Consider the following 16,037-nt stretch of genomic DNA (forward strand, 5'->3'; position numbering starts at 1 on the left):
TTTTTTTGTTTGTTTTTTTTTTTACTATTGTAGGGTCTTTACAATATAAAATGTCTTAAGGCAACTGTTATTGTGATTTGGAGCCATATAAATAAAACAAAATTGAATTAAAGTTCAACCAGTTAATTTCTCCAGTCGACTCCCCTCAGGTAGAGGATATCTGGGTCCTCTGGGCTTCTGAACCCAATAGTTAAACCTGAGAGCATTTCAGTTTGAGGTCAAGTAGGTCTTTGAAAGCATCCATGTGTGAAGAACTGGGAGGGAAAGTTCTGGATGGTATCAGTCCAGGCAAACAGAAGCTAATCACATCTGAGAGTGAAGAGGATAAATCCTCATAATTGTTATCGTCCAGTGAAGGTTGTTCAGCTGAAACCAGGTGATAGTGGCTGAGTGTGACAAACTGTGCAGCTCAGTTCTGGGTTCAATGGTGCTGTAGATGGGAGCAGCCACTACTCCTTTGGGATTGTTGTCATAGTAATAGGGGGCGGGCAGCATCCTGCTTGCACCATTAGATCTGGGCGTGGCTCCATCTGAAGAGGTGGGACCTAGCATGTGTTTGGGCTCGTTGAGCACAGTGTGCTGTGAAGCAGCTGTTTTGACTTCTCTGGTTTCTTCAGCTCTACCTCCTAAACTCCGGGACGATGTTCATCATGCTGAACTCCAACATGATCTGCTTGGTAAGCAGAAATTCATGGATGTAGTCAGTTGTTTCTGGCTCTGTTCAGCAGATCCAGGACTCCAGCAGTCTTATAGGGGATGTTGCAATCTGCTGGCCTGCTTGTTTGTAACAGTCAGTGTTTTCGCCACCATATTGTCATTGGGATGTGTCTGGGATGAGCTGCGACCGAGGCACACTCTTCATTTTTGCTCTAACTCTCTGCAGGCCACGGCTATCACCTTGGCATTGTACAGTCAGATCATCCTCCATAAATCAGTCACCGTGGAGCTGTTGGGCCGCTGACAGATGATGTACTTGCGGTCTTCTGTCGCCCCCTTGATGAGGCTGGCATTGATGTAATCAGAATCAGAGTCTGTGATCAGCAGAGGCAGCTCCACCTGAGACTGTGGACGGATGTCCTTGTACCTGTTTTTTAATATGTTTTCCAAGAGTCAGAGACATCTCTCAAGATTGATTCAAGAGATCTTCTTCCACTTTCTACAAAAAAATCTTTGCAAAAACACTAAATGAGGAGAAAAGGAAAATTAGTTATCTGCAGATATTTTCTGGCACCTGCAAATGAGTTTCACAGTTGTTAACTGACGATACTTAAAGTACTAAAAAAATCATTTTTCTCACAAGGAGGCTATTGTCATTATTTTGCTTCATGTAAAATCAGAAATTGTGGCATTAACTGGCAGAGTGGCTTTTGTAACTTTAAAGAAAATAATCCCAATCCTCTTAGGTGGCCTTGTTGCCTTGGGGCTAAATAACTGCTCAGCGCTCCCGTGGTCGGGACTGGAAATCACACACTAATGGCAGCTGGCTTCCTCCCCAGATTGAAGTGACAGCAGTGATAACTGTAACTCACTCAGTCTTCCCTGTGCTCTCATTCATCATTCTGCACCATGTTCTTCTAAAGGTTGCACATCTATCCGTCTCAATGGGGCTGCAGCTGTCGTTCAAGACGATGAGCTGAGGTCTTTGTCACCAGGGTGAGAACCTAACCTTCACATCCACCGGCTGCAGCATCGTGTCTTAGTTTTAGTTTACTGATCCCATTCTGATATATTTATAAAGTAAAACATGTCAGAAATTGTATATGACAGGTCGGGCGTCTTCTCGGCCTTCTGTGGAAATGTGGATAACCAAGCAAACTTAATTTCTGCCAGGTTTATTTCCTCCTTTAAAAGTAAGAATGTGACCTCATTTTTAGATTGAAAGGGCTTATTAGAGTGGCTCAGAAATTTTTTTTTTACAATTATCATCTTAGATTTGATGTTTAGATTTAATAGAGCAGTTCTATGCATTCATGTAATTATTGTTCAATCAAATCACCACGTTTTCAAAATAAAAGTCTAATTACATTTATGGCATTAGGGCTGCTGCTAGTTGGTAAGAGTGAAAAAGAGCTACTAAGTGTATTTAGTGTATTTGTAGCGGGGAAAGAAAGCCAGCACAAATGGCAACTCTGTACCTTTATAGACTTATCAATATCACAACTTTAGCATTAAGACACAGGAGAATCTGCTGGGTTATAACCAATCATTTCATTAATTTGTACCTAGAGGTCTGAGGGATCTTGCACGATAACTATGCTATTTTCGGGTAGTAATTTTGTACCTGTTGATTTCTAATCAGGAACATAACCTGCCGTGAAGCTGTATAGCTTCACTGCATAAGGTTATCATGGCGATATAACCTGGTAAGAAGTGAACCACCTTTGTAGTACAGAAAGCCCTTGATGAACCCTGAAGTTACCTGGATAAGATGATATAAAAGCTTCAAGCTTCATGGTGTGGATATCAGAGCCAAAGAAAGAGAGCCAAGGGAAATACCTTTAAAGCAAACAAAAACATTCATCCATTTTCTTCCACTTATCCCCTTTCTGGGTTGCGGAAGTTTGAAGCCTATCACAGCATCATGGAAGGAGAGGTTGGGTACACCATTGAAAGGTCAACACTCTGATACAGGGCCAACACAGAAAGACAGACAACTATTCATGCTCACATTCACAACTACAACCAATTTACAGCCACCAGTCAATCTAACATGTTTTTCTTTAGACTGTGGAAGGAAGATAGAGAACTCGGAGAAAACACAGGGGAGAACACGCAAACTCCACAGAGTAGATCTGAACCCAGGCTACGATTCAAAGTTTAAAATTTTATAGTATATTTAAAAGTTACATGGGAAGAATTTACATCATAATTAGACGTTCTATGGTTGGATCAAAAAAAATAAATGAAATGGTAGCAAGCTAAAAGACCATGATTGTACAATAATACATAATCTATCTTGACAATTAAATGCACTTTAGTTGTGGTATTCAAGTTTCTTTTTCATGCCCTTTTCTTAATGATCTAGCTGTTGCAGCAGAAATTGTCAGTTTTATGTTGTGTGCAACAATAAAGATGTCAAGTAAAAACCACCACTATAGCCAGAGCACATGCAGGGTCATTTAGCTTATCTATATCTACATATACTCTAACTCCAGAATGAATGGGGTATTATAATAATAATGGATTGGATTTATATAGCACTGCTTTTCAAGGCACCCAAAGCACTTTACAATGCCACTATTCACTCACTCTCACACTGGTGGAGGCAAGCTACAGTTGTCCAACACCAGTAGGGTAAAGTGTCTTGCCCAAGGACACAACGACCAGGACAGAGAGCCCGGGGATCGAACCGGCAACCTTTCGGTTACAGATGCGCTTCCCAACCCCCTGAGTCACAGTCGCCCTGCATAGCTGCAGCTCTAAACAATAAAGATCCTGGGGTAATATTGTTTCTTCTTGCAGTTTTCATTATTTTATATCATTTTATATCATAATTGTATATTTTTATGATGGGTAGAGACAAAAGATATAGTTCCTTTAGTAAAACACCTTTCATAAGTGTTAGGGGTATCACAGCACTTTGAGTCACTTTAGAACATTCACCATTTTCATTTCACACATCAAACCAGCAGAATTTTCAACTTCTGCAACCTACTATTTCTTATGCAGATGGGAGTTTGTGCTTTAGTTTAATTTCATTCCCATCATCTGTCATACTTACTGTTTGGAAATGGCTGCCCTCAAGGGAGTATGTCCTGTTGTAAAACCTTAACAGATCAATCACCATGCAGGAAAAAAAGAAAATTAGCATTCTTACATTTCTATTCTGACTTGTGATCAATACTATGTTTGCAAAAACTATATCCAAAGTTGGGCTTTTCTTTGTAAAAACAGGTGTAAATGATTATTTTAGCTGTCTAGCTTCTGTCATACAAGTGCCTTTTGGGTGCTTTACAACTAATGTCCATACAATGGCGTTAATAGGAAGAGAACAGGCTCTCCATACAAGAGCTCTGCCAGCTCTCATAAACGCTGATTAAAGTTTTGACCATTTTGACCCTCTGCTCTTCATATCTTTATTTCAAATTAAGAGCTCACTGTTATTCAAGATGATCTTATCTAAAATTGACAAATCAATCTACTAAATGTGCTTCACGAGCCAAACAACCTAAATGTGACCAAGCAGGATAATTGGAGGTAAAAATGGAAAATTGAATTACAAAAGCAGATAAAATCAATTTTTTAAAAGCTGCTTGTATGGCGAACAAGCATCACAGTCTCTACAGTTTGACCTGGAGCTTCATAAAATGCAAGTAAATTGATGATTTACTTGCATTTTAGTTTGATTTCACGGTCAGACTAGCAGGGTTCTGATTGCTTATGACAGAGATTAAAGGCCATCGTGTTGAAGAGACTTGTAGCTTCTCTCTAAATGATAAAAGGCTTCTATGTTTGCTGTCCTAAACACTCTGGCCTGATCAATGTTTACCGTGTTTAAGCTTCACAGAAGATTAGATTACGATGAGAAATGGAGCCTCGTGACTTAACTGTTTAGAGCAGCTGAGATGTTTTGAGTGGCTAATGAAGACGTTTGCTTTTTATCTGAGTGCTTGGTGATTCCTTATTCATTCATATGCTTGGATATGAACTGGTGGGTCAGCCTTTATCATAACACGGCTGTGTTAGCTCGGTGTGGATTCAAACCTAGGCCTCTGCGATGCCTGTAATGCTCTGAAATACCATTTCTCCTAATTTCTTTTTGCAAACATAGATGCCTCCTAATATCACAACTTAAAATTTAGGAATAAAACAGCATCGATTTGAACCTTTTTTGTTGAAGAACATCTATCTATATCTATTTGGTCCCCTAAAAGGTATACATAGTTATTTGATTTCCAGTATGAATCCTTGGTGGGGTACATTTGTGTGCATTGTACCTATAGGGATAAAAATTTACCTTTTTTGTCTAAGAGCATGCAAACCTACAGCAAGTGTGCATAAATGGCTCAAAACGTGAGTGAGGGAGCCCTGGGGCTCTTTCTGTTTTTAGAGCAGGACAGCCCGGAGTCTCAACAGAGTTCCTGGGAAATGTGAGAGGATGGATGCCAGAGTAAGACTCTGATGTCCGGTGTCTCCAGGAAAATCCTGCAGCTCACATAGAGTGATACACGTAATATTTCCAGGATATCCATTTTACTGGGGATTAATTAGCAATATGCTTCCTTTTCAGGTGCACATGACACACTAGCCTAGAGTTTTTTTTTTTCTGTTTAGCTTCATTTGACATATTTCAGTGTGTATATTACGTTCAATTAAAAAACGCAGAACAAAAAAGAAAAAAAATCTGATGTGATAATGAGATGGATTTCCCTCAGTGATTGAAATGATTCTTTTGGCATTATCAAAGCATCACAATCACAGTAGTAAGTGTGCTCCTCTGTGGATTTCTAACTAAAGAGAGATATTCATGTTTAATTCATCTGTAGCTTAGTTAATTTGGCACAAGTGACTTAATTTTTTTCTCCTGTACATGGTTGGCTCCCCTCAGTGAGCTTGACAGTTGCTCGGAGACAAAGACCTTACCAGCAGAAACTCAGCGGCTCTGTAGTTTGAACATGAAAGTGTACTCGTAAGCCTTTGGAAAACGGGCCGAGGCATCTCGACTCCTCATATCTCACTGGGCATACATACATAAGTCACCAGCATTCATTAAGAAGGCTGTTGCCCGTCAGCCCGCTGGTCCTGTGATTCAAAGCAGCAACACCCACAATCTGACCTCCTGCTGTTTATAAAAGAGAGCATGAATATTTCAACAAGTGTCTAAGTCATGTATTGTAAGTTCATTCTTTTCACTGAAAGTGATTCTCAAGACTAAGATCATCTCCTCTATGCGATGACATGAGGTAACCTTTTTTTTCCCAGTTTGACTACTTCAGCACAAATGCAGCTCTGATATATGCATTCACATGGTGAAAAACAAGGAATGTTTTGAAAGTGACATGTGATCAGAGAGTGACTAAGCTACCCCTTGCCTGAGGGGTTGTACCAACCACATCCAACAGTGGTAGCATTGCACATTTCTGTGTTGCATCTTCAATTTAATTCAATTTAACCTCTCTGAAACACCAGAACAAGCATAAATGTGGGCAACAACGTTGGCCACTTACATGGGTTACGTCACTGGCTCTACAAAGATTCTAAAGTCTAAATCAGGCCTTGATTTGAAAGAGGTTCACAAAAATCAGTGATCAGCCTGTGTCATTACAATAATCTTCATTTGCGAGTATGAGGGCTAACAAGGTGTGCACCTCCTAGGTAACCAAATATAGTGCAATAAAGTCAACAAGGTCAGTGATGAAGGTTTATCGGGGCACTGGAGTAAATTAGAAGCTTACTTACATCTTTCCCCCTCATTGATTAATTCTTTAAGGATCTCCAGTTTGTTTTGTTTTTAACAATTGTTAACAATTTGTTTTGTTTCAATTACTTTTTACTCTGGGTTTCACTTACTGCTTAATTTGCCTTAGAGACTAAAGGGTTTTGTAAAATATTCAGGTTACAATACTTGAGCCCCTACATAAAACACTTTAGCTGCACATTGAAAGGTGATTAGGTGCATAACTACAATCAATGCCTGTTATGAGGGTATAACAAGGTTTAATTATTGCAAAAGACACCATCTGTGTATCTGTGGCCTCCAGTGCACGAACATGCTGGGTTCCTGTCGAGTCATTTCCTATTTTACTTTATTATTGTTGGCATCTTGTCAGTTTTACTTCCTTGTCTGGAAGTAAAACCGACAACATGTCTAGTCAGGAATCAAACCCAGGACTTTGTTACTGCAAGGTGACAGTGTCAAGCACTACACCACTCTAGTTCAGGCTCATCTGTGTCATCCTCCACACCTCTTTCAAATTAATCATTAGTCTCCGTAGTGTATATACTGTAAACCTCCTGCGCTTAACAGATTGTCTCACCTCCTCTCCAAAGGGGGGTTTGATGTTAAGAGGCATCTGTGCAAGAACATTAGAAGAAATGTACAGAGCAGAGACCATAAATGACAGTTTATATCACTGAAATTCAGACACTTATGACAACAAGAACCAGGTGAAACAACAATAAGCAAGCTTAAGTCAGAAAGGACAACACAACAACAGGCATGACAGCAGTTCTTCCAAGAGGAAAGTCTTTGAGTGTGCTGGTCAGTGCAGGTTATAGAGCCTTAACTAAGTGCAACCACAAGGCAGAAGGCATTGCTGAAAACACCAGCCAACAGCTCAGCGGCTCAGCATGCTTCTCCTGGCTTTGGATCACCTGTATACATGGAGAGCCCAAAGTGTGTGGTACAACCAGTCTGCAGGACACTTCTGGCTGCGCTTTTGTTGGTCCATGAGCCAGCTGCTGAGAAGATAAGTTAATATAAGTAAAGTGAAATAAAATGTTGAAAACAATGATGCCACTGTAAGGGTGGCTGTAGCTCAGGTGGTGGGGCTCGCCCGCTTATCACGCCATTAGTATTTGACCCACAGTCAAGCTATCTTCTGTTGGGTTTTTTGAAGACTGCACAGAAGCTCATCCAGAGTCAAATACGTATGCAAACAGACACAGTTATGGCAGCTTAAAACAAGCGGAGACCTCAAAAAAACGAAGGGATGCCATATTGCCACAGTTCAGAATTTTGTTTTCCTCTGGGATGTCCAGAAATAAATAGCCTTTACATTTGTACTTGTATGAAAACAGGATTAAAACCAACTTGGACTGTCCAGAAATTCCTGAAATATGACAATTTCTGTATTCAATGGATATCTGTCTGATCATATCCTGTACAGCAATTAACTCACAAATGTGCCCCGACTTCAACAAAACACAAAGAGAGAGAAAGCCTGACTGGATAAACACATAAATAGCTTTTTGTCATTTTAATGTCATGTCACAGCAACAAAGCATTTCAAACATGCTGGACTGAAAATTTTTATACAAGAAAGCCAAAGCTGCAAGAAGAGGAAAATGGCTAAATCAGATTGATTGATGTATATTGTTATATAACTGTATACAGAATTTTCTCTTCATTATTATTACATTTTAAAGTCACGAAAACTTTTTTTATTGGGCTTTGAGAAAATCAGAGACAATATATTGTACTAAAAGTACAAAAAGAAATCATGAAAGTAACACACACACCCCACGTACTAAAGTGAACCAAACAATCACAGCCTCTCCAAAGAACAGCTGTGAACTCATGAACCTTTCCAAAGTCATTCCAACTAATTTCTCACCGTGAAATCGCAGAATTGCAGCAGATCAGGGTTGTTTGGGGGGTTTTGATATTATGAAACAGATTCTCGCATGTCAGGTGAATTTCAAGGCCTGACTTCACCTCGCCTAATCAGAATCCTGGCTTTTGTTCAGAGAGGATCACATTCACTTATCAGCTCCTCTAATGTGACCACCAGAGACCAGCCATGGGCAGATCACCCAGAGACAGCGTGTGATTACACCATCAATGAGCTATTCAACAGCCATTATTTTATTGTCATAAGGAATGAGAGGACGTGGTTCCGGGGAGAAATCAAAAGAGCGTGAGGCTGTCCTCAAGAAGAGACCTGCTGCAGGGAGGAAACTGATGACTGAGGAAGCACCACACCACTTTTGTCTGTAACAAGGGCTGTTTACCTGCTCCGGGAAGAGACAGGATACTTAATATATAGTCACACACACAGAGAGATGCTCACAGAGAGAGAGACGAGGGGAAACTACCCACACACTAATACAGCAGCCTCTAATGGACAAATGGATGCACCAAAGCACTGGAAAAACACTCCCATTAAGAGTGTCTGAAGATGGATTGATGCTCTCTGACATCTCTTTCCCCAGCAGCGTGGCACAGAAGTCTTCCCAAGAGCAAACATTACATACAAGATTAAAAAATTCAGGAGATTGATGGTGAGGGAGCTTCCCCGCCAGGAAGATATCTGAAAAGCCATTTCAAGCAAATACAGAACACTATTAAGTCTTGGTCTGAGGAAATATTTAAAAGATTGAAAAGATTTTGATGATAATACATGTTTGCCTTTGCAGAACAAACATGCAATGCTTAGAACAATGAAAAAACCAAGAGCTCTATCTCAGACTCTGTAGAGTCTTCGTGATTATGTTAAAGGTTAAAGTTCATGACTGTACACCTTTAAAAAAAAAGACTGAACATGTATGGCTTGTTGAGAGCTGCTTCTCTCTTTGTACATGGCAGCACAGCTTACTGGAGGTAGGGAAGTTGAATCTGAACAAACAACAATGTCCTTTGGACAGAGAAGCCAGATTGGAGATGTTTGACCATCATGTGTAGCGCCACATTTGGCAAAAACCAAACACAGTACATCAGCAACACCTCTTACCAACATTCAGTTCAATAAGGAGACGTCATTTTAAAAAAACTGAACATGACACTTTGAGATAGAGAAATTAATTTAAGTATTTGGCAACTAAATCCAACAACCTATCGCGGCAAAACAGAATCCCATTAGGGATGGGCTTTGGGATAGGAACGACGCTCGTCCTGGTCACGATGAAGACTGAAGCTTGGATGGAGCTCTGAGTGACTCGAGTGAGGTGGAGATGGGGAGGAGGTCAGTTGCATGAATGAGGTTCTGAAAGGGAGAATGACGGAGATCGCTGAGATTTAAACCATGCAGACTGGAGGCTGATTGCCTCAAAGATGGCAGGGAAGAAGATGATTGGGCCAGTGTAATGATGTTAATATTGAGTGTGACAGCAGGGGAACGTTATAGCAACGTGGTGAAAAGACAGCTCAACACTAAGGAAAGGAGGCAAATGAGTGACCTTCCTTATTGAGCTTGAGCATAACTTTAATTACAGGGTGGACAAATGATTTAGGCTTGTTTTGCAGGCACAGGACCTGGGCACCTTATGCTCTCTGAGTCGACCATGAAGTATTCTAGAGTCAAATGTCATCTGTCTGACAGCTAAAGCTTGGCCCAAAATGGGTCATTCAACAGGACAATGAGTCAATCAGCCTCCACTCTGCATGGTTTAAGCACAGCAGCAAATGTGAACAAGAACAAGAGTCAAGGTGCTAAAATGGCTGATTCAAAGTCCGAAGCTCAACCCGAATGAACCGCTGAATGAAATTTAAGACACCTGTGCATAAATGAATGCCTGCAAACCTCACTGAACTGAAATGTAAAAAAGACCAGGCCAAAAAGAACCCAAAATGCAAACTATGTATTACATACCCTATTGAGGAAAACAAGGGGAATCTCAGAAGCACGAGAAAACACTGGAAGGGCTAGATATAGAGCTAGAACAGAAGCCACATCTCAAAATCCCAGTAATAATTATTATCATAGTTTCTTTTTTTCCACAACTTCCTACCGGGATGTCCAGTGATAAAATAAAATTCAGCAAAGGGCTGTTGAAGCTGTTATTTCAATGTACAATTTTGCCAGAATGAGATTTGTGTTTTAAGAAAGTGTAGAAATTGTAAACTGCATCTAAGAATTTTCTTACCCATAATTCCATAAAGCATAACCCTCATACTGCTATTGATTTTGATCTGAGGGACCTCTTTGAGTCTCATCGACTCCTCGGTATAAATTGCACAGTGAAATGCGTTCTTTCCTCGTGAGGTGCCTTTCAACGAGACAGATATTAGACATGTATCATCAAACGTAATGGAGTGAAGCCAGTGAATTTATAGACAGGACTGATTGCGCTGGAGCAGTGAGACGGACCTCCTCTTCACAAATCCTCTCTTTTGCCTTAAACTAATTATTCTCCACTACGGGGAATGGAAGGAGGGGGTGATATGCTATCATCTTTGAATGTTCCCGCTGCAATTTGGATACACCCAGCCATTATATTCGTAAGACATAAGATGTGATTAAAAGTGTCTCTCTGCGTGTGCGAAAGAGTGAAGGAGCTTGGGAAAAAGATTTATTACCTTGCAAGAGTCTCAAAGACAAGCAAGTAAGTTAATCAGAGTGAAATGAGATGACCTTTAATATCATAGTGAATCTGCACTGGAATTCCCCAGAGTCACTCTGATAGTGTTTGTCATGTTTTGCAGCCCAGCAGCAGAGAGTCCGCCTTCAGGAGAACGAGTTTGATAGTCGATAAAAGCAGCGAGAAGATGAGATCTCGTCCTTTCAGATAATATCTGTTAAAGCTAAAGGAGGCAATTTGTCACCCAGTGCTGCAGCCTTTGTTTATGCCTTTTTCTTTTTCCAAAGTGTCATCTAATAGACTGTTTTTTCCCCTGAAGATTATGTTTCAAACTCAGCAGGGACTGACTGACATAATGCAGTCGAGCAAAGCTGTGTTTACCAGCAACACGAACAAATCTCAATCCTTTTGAATCCTTTATTGAATCTCTTGGTGCAGCTTTCTGTATGTTGCCGGTGTTAGTGGCACAAAACAGATGAAGTGTTATATGAGTTACAGCTTCACGCATATACCCCAAAAAAATCGTTTCACAACTGCGATTTCATTCCAGTTCTTATACGTGATTAAGTAAAAAAAAAAAAAAAAAAAACTGTGACAGTGAGCTCATCGTTAGCGGTCCACTTCTGCTACAGGACAGGTGTCATAAAGAACCAACATTTGAGGACTCAAAGTGTAGATGGGGATCTGTACGCAAGTTTACCAGATTTATTACAGACTCAGGCAGGTCGATCCAGAGGTATGGAGGGTAGAGAGTGGACAGGCGAATGGCAGGCAAGGTTTTCCTTCCAGAGTGAGAGCAGTTTCCAAAATCACAGATATCCAAACCTGAGTCAATGTTATCAACACACCGAGGTCAATGGATAAGGAGATGAGAGCACTAGGTAAGAGCACTGTTCCACAACCAAACATGAGTCATTTATCAGTGCTGGCAAAGAGTGGAGGAACAGACCTCCCCTTACACACAGTCTAGTTGGGAAACAGGTGATGGTGAAGCTTGCCACAAATGCCCACATGCAGGAGGCAGAGGAAGGAGACTTTTGGACCACAGCAATCAGTCATTAATAGGGGCTGCACGGTGTGCCGAATTTCAAGATGCAGACATAACAAAAGGATCTGTTCATTATTTTGGATTTTGGTTCCTTCCTTTAAAAGCAGTTTGAATCCATTTCCAGGAGAGAATTAGCTTAGAAACAGACTGTCTTACTCCATTAAATTTACCAACACTGCTAGCATTCACTTTATCAACTCAAAGCTACACAAATTACGTAAAATGGATAACATTTTTAGACTGACTAACATGGTGTAAATATTTCCTAACACATTATCCATCTGTCTACTCGTGTGCTGCATCTCAGCTGGATGCCGGGCCATTACACCGCAGAGAGAAGATTCAGCCTGGCTTATTGATATCTTTGGTTCAAAGCAGGCTGCTCGTGTATCTTTTACTAGACTAGTACAGCATTACTTCAGGTGAATTATACTTCAAATAGGAGGCATGTTTGTTTCTCTGAAATAAGTTGCTTTGCATAAATTAGCTTTACAATCCACTCTCCAGCAGTAAGCGGTGTGTTGTTTTTGTTGTTGTTTTCTGATTGGCTGGCTCCAAAAGAAGAGGTTTGAATGGTGACTGTGTGGGGCTGTTGCTACAGATATGTGAACGAAATCATCACATTCAATTCAATTCAATTCAATTTTATTTATATAGCGCCAAATCACAACAAAAGTCGCCTCAAGGCGCTTCATAGATACAGAGAAAAACCCAACAATCATATGACCCCCTATGAGCAAGCACTTTGGCGACAGTGGGAAGGAAAAACTCCCTTTTAACAGGAAGAAACCTCCGGCAGAACCAGGCTCAGGGAGGGGCGGGGCCATCTGCTGCGACCGGTTGGGGTGAGAGAAGGAAGACAGGATAAAGACATGCTGTGGAAGAGAGACAGAGGTTAATAACAGATATGATTCAATGCAGAGAGGTCTGTTAATACATAGTGAGTGAGAAAGGTGACTGGAAAGGAAAAACTCAATGCATCATGGGAATCCCCCGGCAGCCTACATCTATTGCAGCATAACAAAGGGAGGATTCAGGGTCACCTGGTCCAGCCCTAACTATATGCTTTAGAAAAAAGGAAAGTTTTAAGCTTAATCTTAAAAGTAGAGATAGTGTCTGTCTCCCGAATCCAAACTGGAAGCTGGTTCCACAGAAGAGGGGCCTGAAAACTGAAGGCTCTCCCTCCCATTCTACTTTTAAATACTCTAGGAACAACAAGTAGGCCTGCAGAGCGAGAGCGGAGCGCTCTAATAGGGTGATATGGTACTACAAGGTCATTAAGATAAGATGGGGCCTGATTATTTAAGACCTTGTATGTGAGGAGCAGGATTTTGAATTCAATTCTGGATTTAACAGGAAGCCAATGAAGGGAAGCCAAAACAGGAGAAATATGCTCTCTCTTTCTAGTCCCTGTCAGGACTCTTGCTGCAGCATTTTGGATTAGCTGAAGGCTTTTCAGTGAGTTTTTTGGACATCCTGATAATAATGAATTACAGTAGTCCAGCCTGGAAGTAATAAATGCATGAACTAGTTTTTCAGCGTCACTCTGAGACAGGATATTTCTAATTTTAGAGATGTTGCGCAAATGGAAGAAAGCAGTCTTACATATTTGTTTAATATGTGCGTTGAAGGACATGTCCTGGTCAAAAATGACTCCAAGGTTCCTCACCGCGTTACTGGAGGCCAAGGTAATGCCATCCAGAGTAAGAATCTGATTAGATACCATATTTCTAAGATTTTCAGGGCCGAGTACAATAACCTCAGTTTTATCTGAATTAAGAAGCAGAAAGTTAGCGGCCATCCAGGTCTTTATGTTTTTAAGACATTCCTGCAGTTTAACTAATTGGTGTGTGTTATCTGGCTTCATGGACAGATAGAGCTGGGTGTCATCTGCATAGCAGTGAAAATGTATGCTATGTCTTCTAATGATACTGCCTAAGGGAAGCATGTATAATGTAAACAGAATTGGTCCTAGCACTGAACCCTGTGGAACTCCATAATTAACCTCAGTGTGTGAAGAGGACTCTCCATTTACATGCACGAATTGGAGTCTATTAGATAGATATGATACAAACCACTGCAGCGCAGTACTTGTAATACCTACAGCATGTTCTAATCGCTCTAATAGGATATTATAATCAACAGTATCGAACGCTGCACATGAGGACATTACCTCGATATCATCATAAAGAGCCAAGAGTAGAGCCAGAGCCTGACACTGTGGCTCACAAGGATTACTTGAGATGAAACTTTGGATGTTTTTTAATATCAGCATCTACCATGGTAAGAGTACAGTAGGGCTCAAATTCATTTATCTGAATCTGACCCCGGATGCATGTTTGAACTCCACTCATAAATAATTTATACAGCCTGTGCTGTGAAAGAGCAGCTGAACCCAGAAGAGTCTAAATGTCATGGGTGTTAATGAGAGAAACACTTTTGAATAGTTTGAGAAATGTCATGCTGTGGAAGTCAGACTGAGGCCAAGGAGAGTGCATCAGGGTTTGATCACAGCTACAAGATTTGCTAAAGATGGAAAGTTCAGCGTCTGAAAGTGCATCAGTGCGTGGATCAATTTTAAAGTGGAGTCAAAGTAGGATGGATAGTTGTACATTGATTAACTATAAATTCCCACCCACTGCTTCCTTTTTCTGATTTTTCTGAAATCTGACTAAGTCTCTTACGTAATGGAGAAGTTTTGATCCAATTGATTTTGTACTCCAAAACACAATTTTAATACTGTTGTCCGCAGACAAAATTATAAATTATATAAATATATTTGTAAATTCGATGTACAAGCATACTGGGTAACATCATTAATGAGTGCAATCAAAGGAAACAGACAGTGATATTCACACAAACACAGCTCATGTTTGCCTTTCAGTCTCATGTCTAAAATGATAAATTATTGTATTTTCATACGCTAAAATGTAGGATTAGGTATGTGTAATGATAGAGCATTTTGTTTGTGTGGCACATTTTTGAGGATTGTTACATCGTTTAGAAAACATGATAAAATAGCTCACACTCAATAATAAAAAGATACACAAAGTTCACTAATAATGAACATGGAGACAAAACACAGAAAAAAATCCAGAGAAACTGAATAATTTGTCATTTTAAATAAATAAATACATGTATTTATAAATCAGTCTAAAGCAGCAACATTGCAGCAGTGGATGGACATGTATTCATGATTCCAATACCTAAATGATACACTACATTCTTGCCTATAAGTGAGATTTAGTAACATGAAAATCAGCCCCACTTGCCAACACTACAACCCAACCCCACTCTCTCACAGGTTCTCCTGCTACATGGGGGACGGCAGCACATTAGTCCTTTCTGCTGAAGTTTTGTTGAGACTGATGTTCCAGCATGACATGGAAGACAAAACAGGATAATAACTACACAAACTAAACTAAATAACCAGTGTGTGTGAAGAAGCTTTAAGGTTCAAGGTTCTTTATTCATCACATGTATAGTTATACAGGACTGCACCCTCTCCACTGGAGCTCCGTTGATGATAATGGGCTTGTAGTCTCTGTGCTGACTCCTTCTGAAGTCCACCACCAGCTCCTTGGTCTTGCCAACGTTCAGCTGGAGATGGTTGTCCTGGCACCATGGATAGCCGTTCATGGGAATCGAACCCCTGACCTTCCGATCGCCTTCCTACTGAGCTATCCCTGCCCCCTAATTGTGGTTACTGTCACACAAGAGGAAGTTGAATAAAACTGTATGCATTTCTTTAAATACTACACTCTGACACACACACACACAAAAAAAAAAAAACCCACAGACACACACACGCACACACACAAACACAAACACAAACACACACACACGAATTTAAGCAGAGGAGCGAGACTAGTAGAGCTAGTCAGTGTTGAGGCAGTAAAAACATAAAAAGCTGAAATGAAATGTTGTCTGCTTTATCAACTAGTTATTTTGTTGCTAGTGTTACATAAATTTTGTTTTCGGTCATCAGCACAGATACAGTGGGGCAAAAAAGTATTTAGTCAGCCACCGA

The 16,037-nt window shown here is 40.4% G+C and overlaps 1 pseudogene; it reads right to left on the reverse strand.

The window, feature by feature from the left end:
* Positions 1-619: 619 nt before the first annotated feature.
* On the reverse strand, positions 620-1,098 carry LOC146581665 (tyrosine-protein phosphatase non-receptor type 18-like; annotated as a pseudogene).
* Between the last annotated feature and the right edge of the window lie 14,939 nt (positions 1,099-16,037).

The sequence above is a fragment of the Mchenga conophoros genome, linkage group LG2 (genome assembly GCF_057382185.1).
Source record: "Mchenga conophoros isolate Kocher_MC1m ecotype Shallow Benthic linkage group LG2, M_conophoros_male_GT1.1, whole genome shotgun sequence".
NCBI lineage: Eukaryota > Metazoa > Chordata > Actinopteri > Cichliformes > Cichlidae > Mchenga > Mchenga conophoros.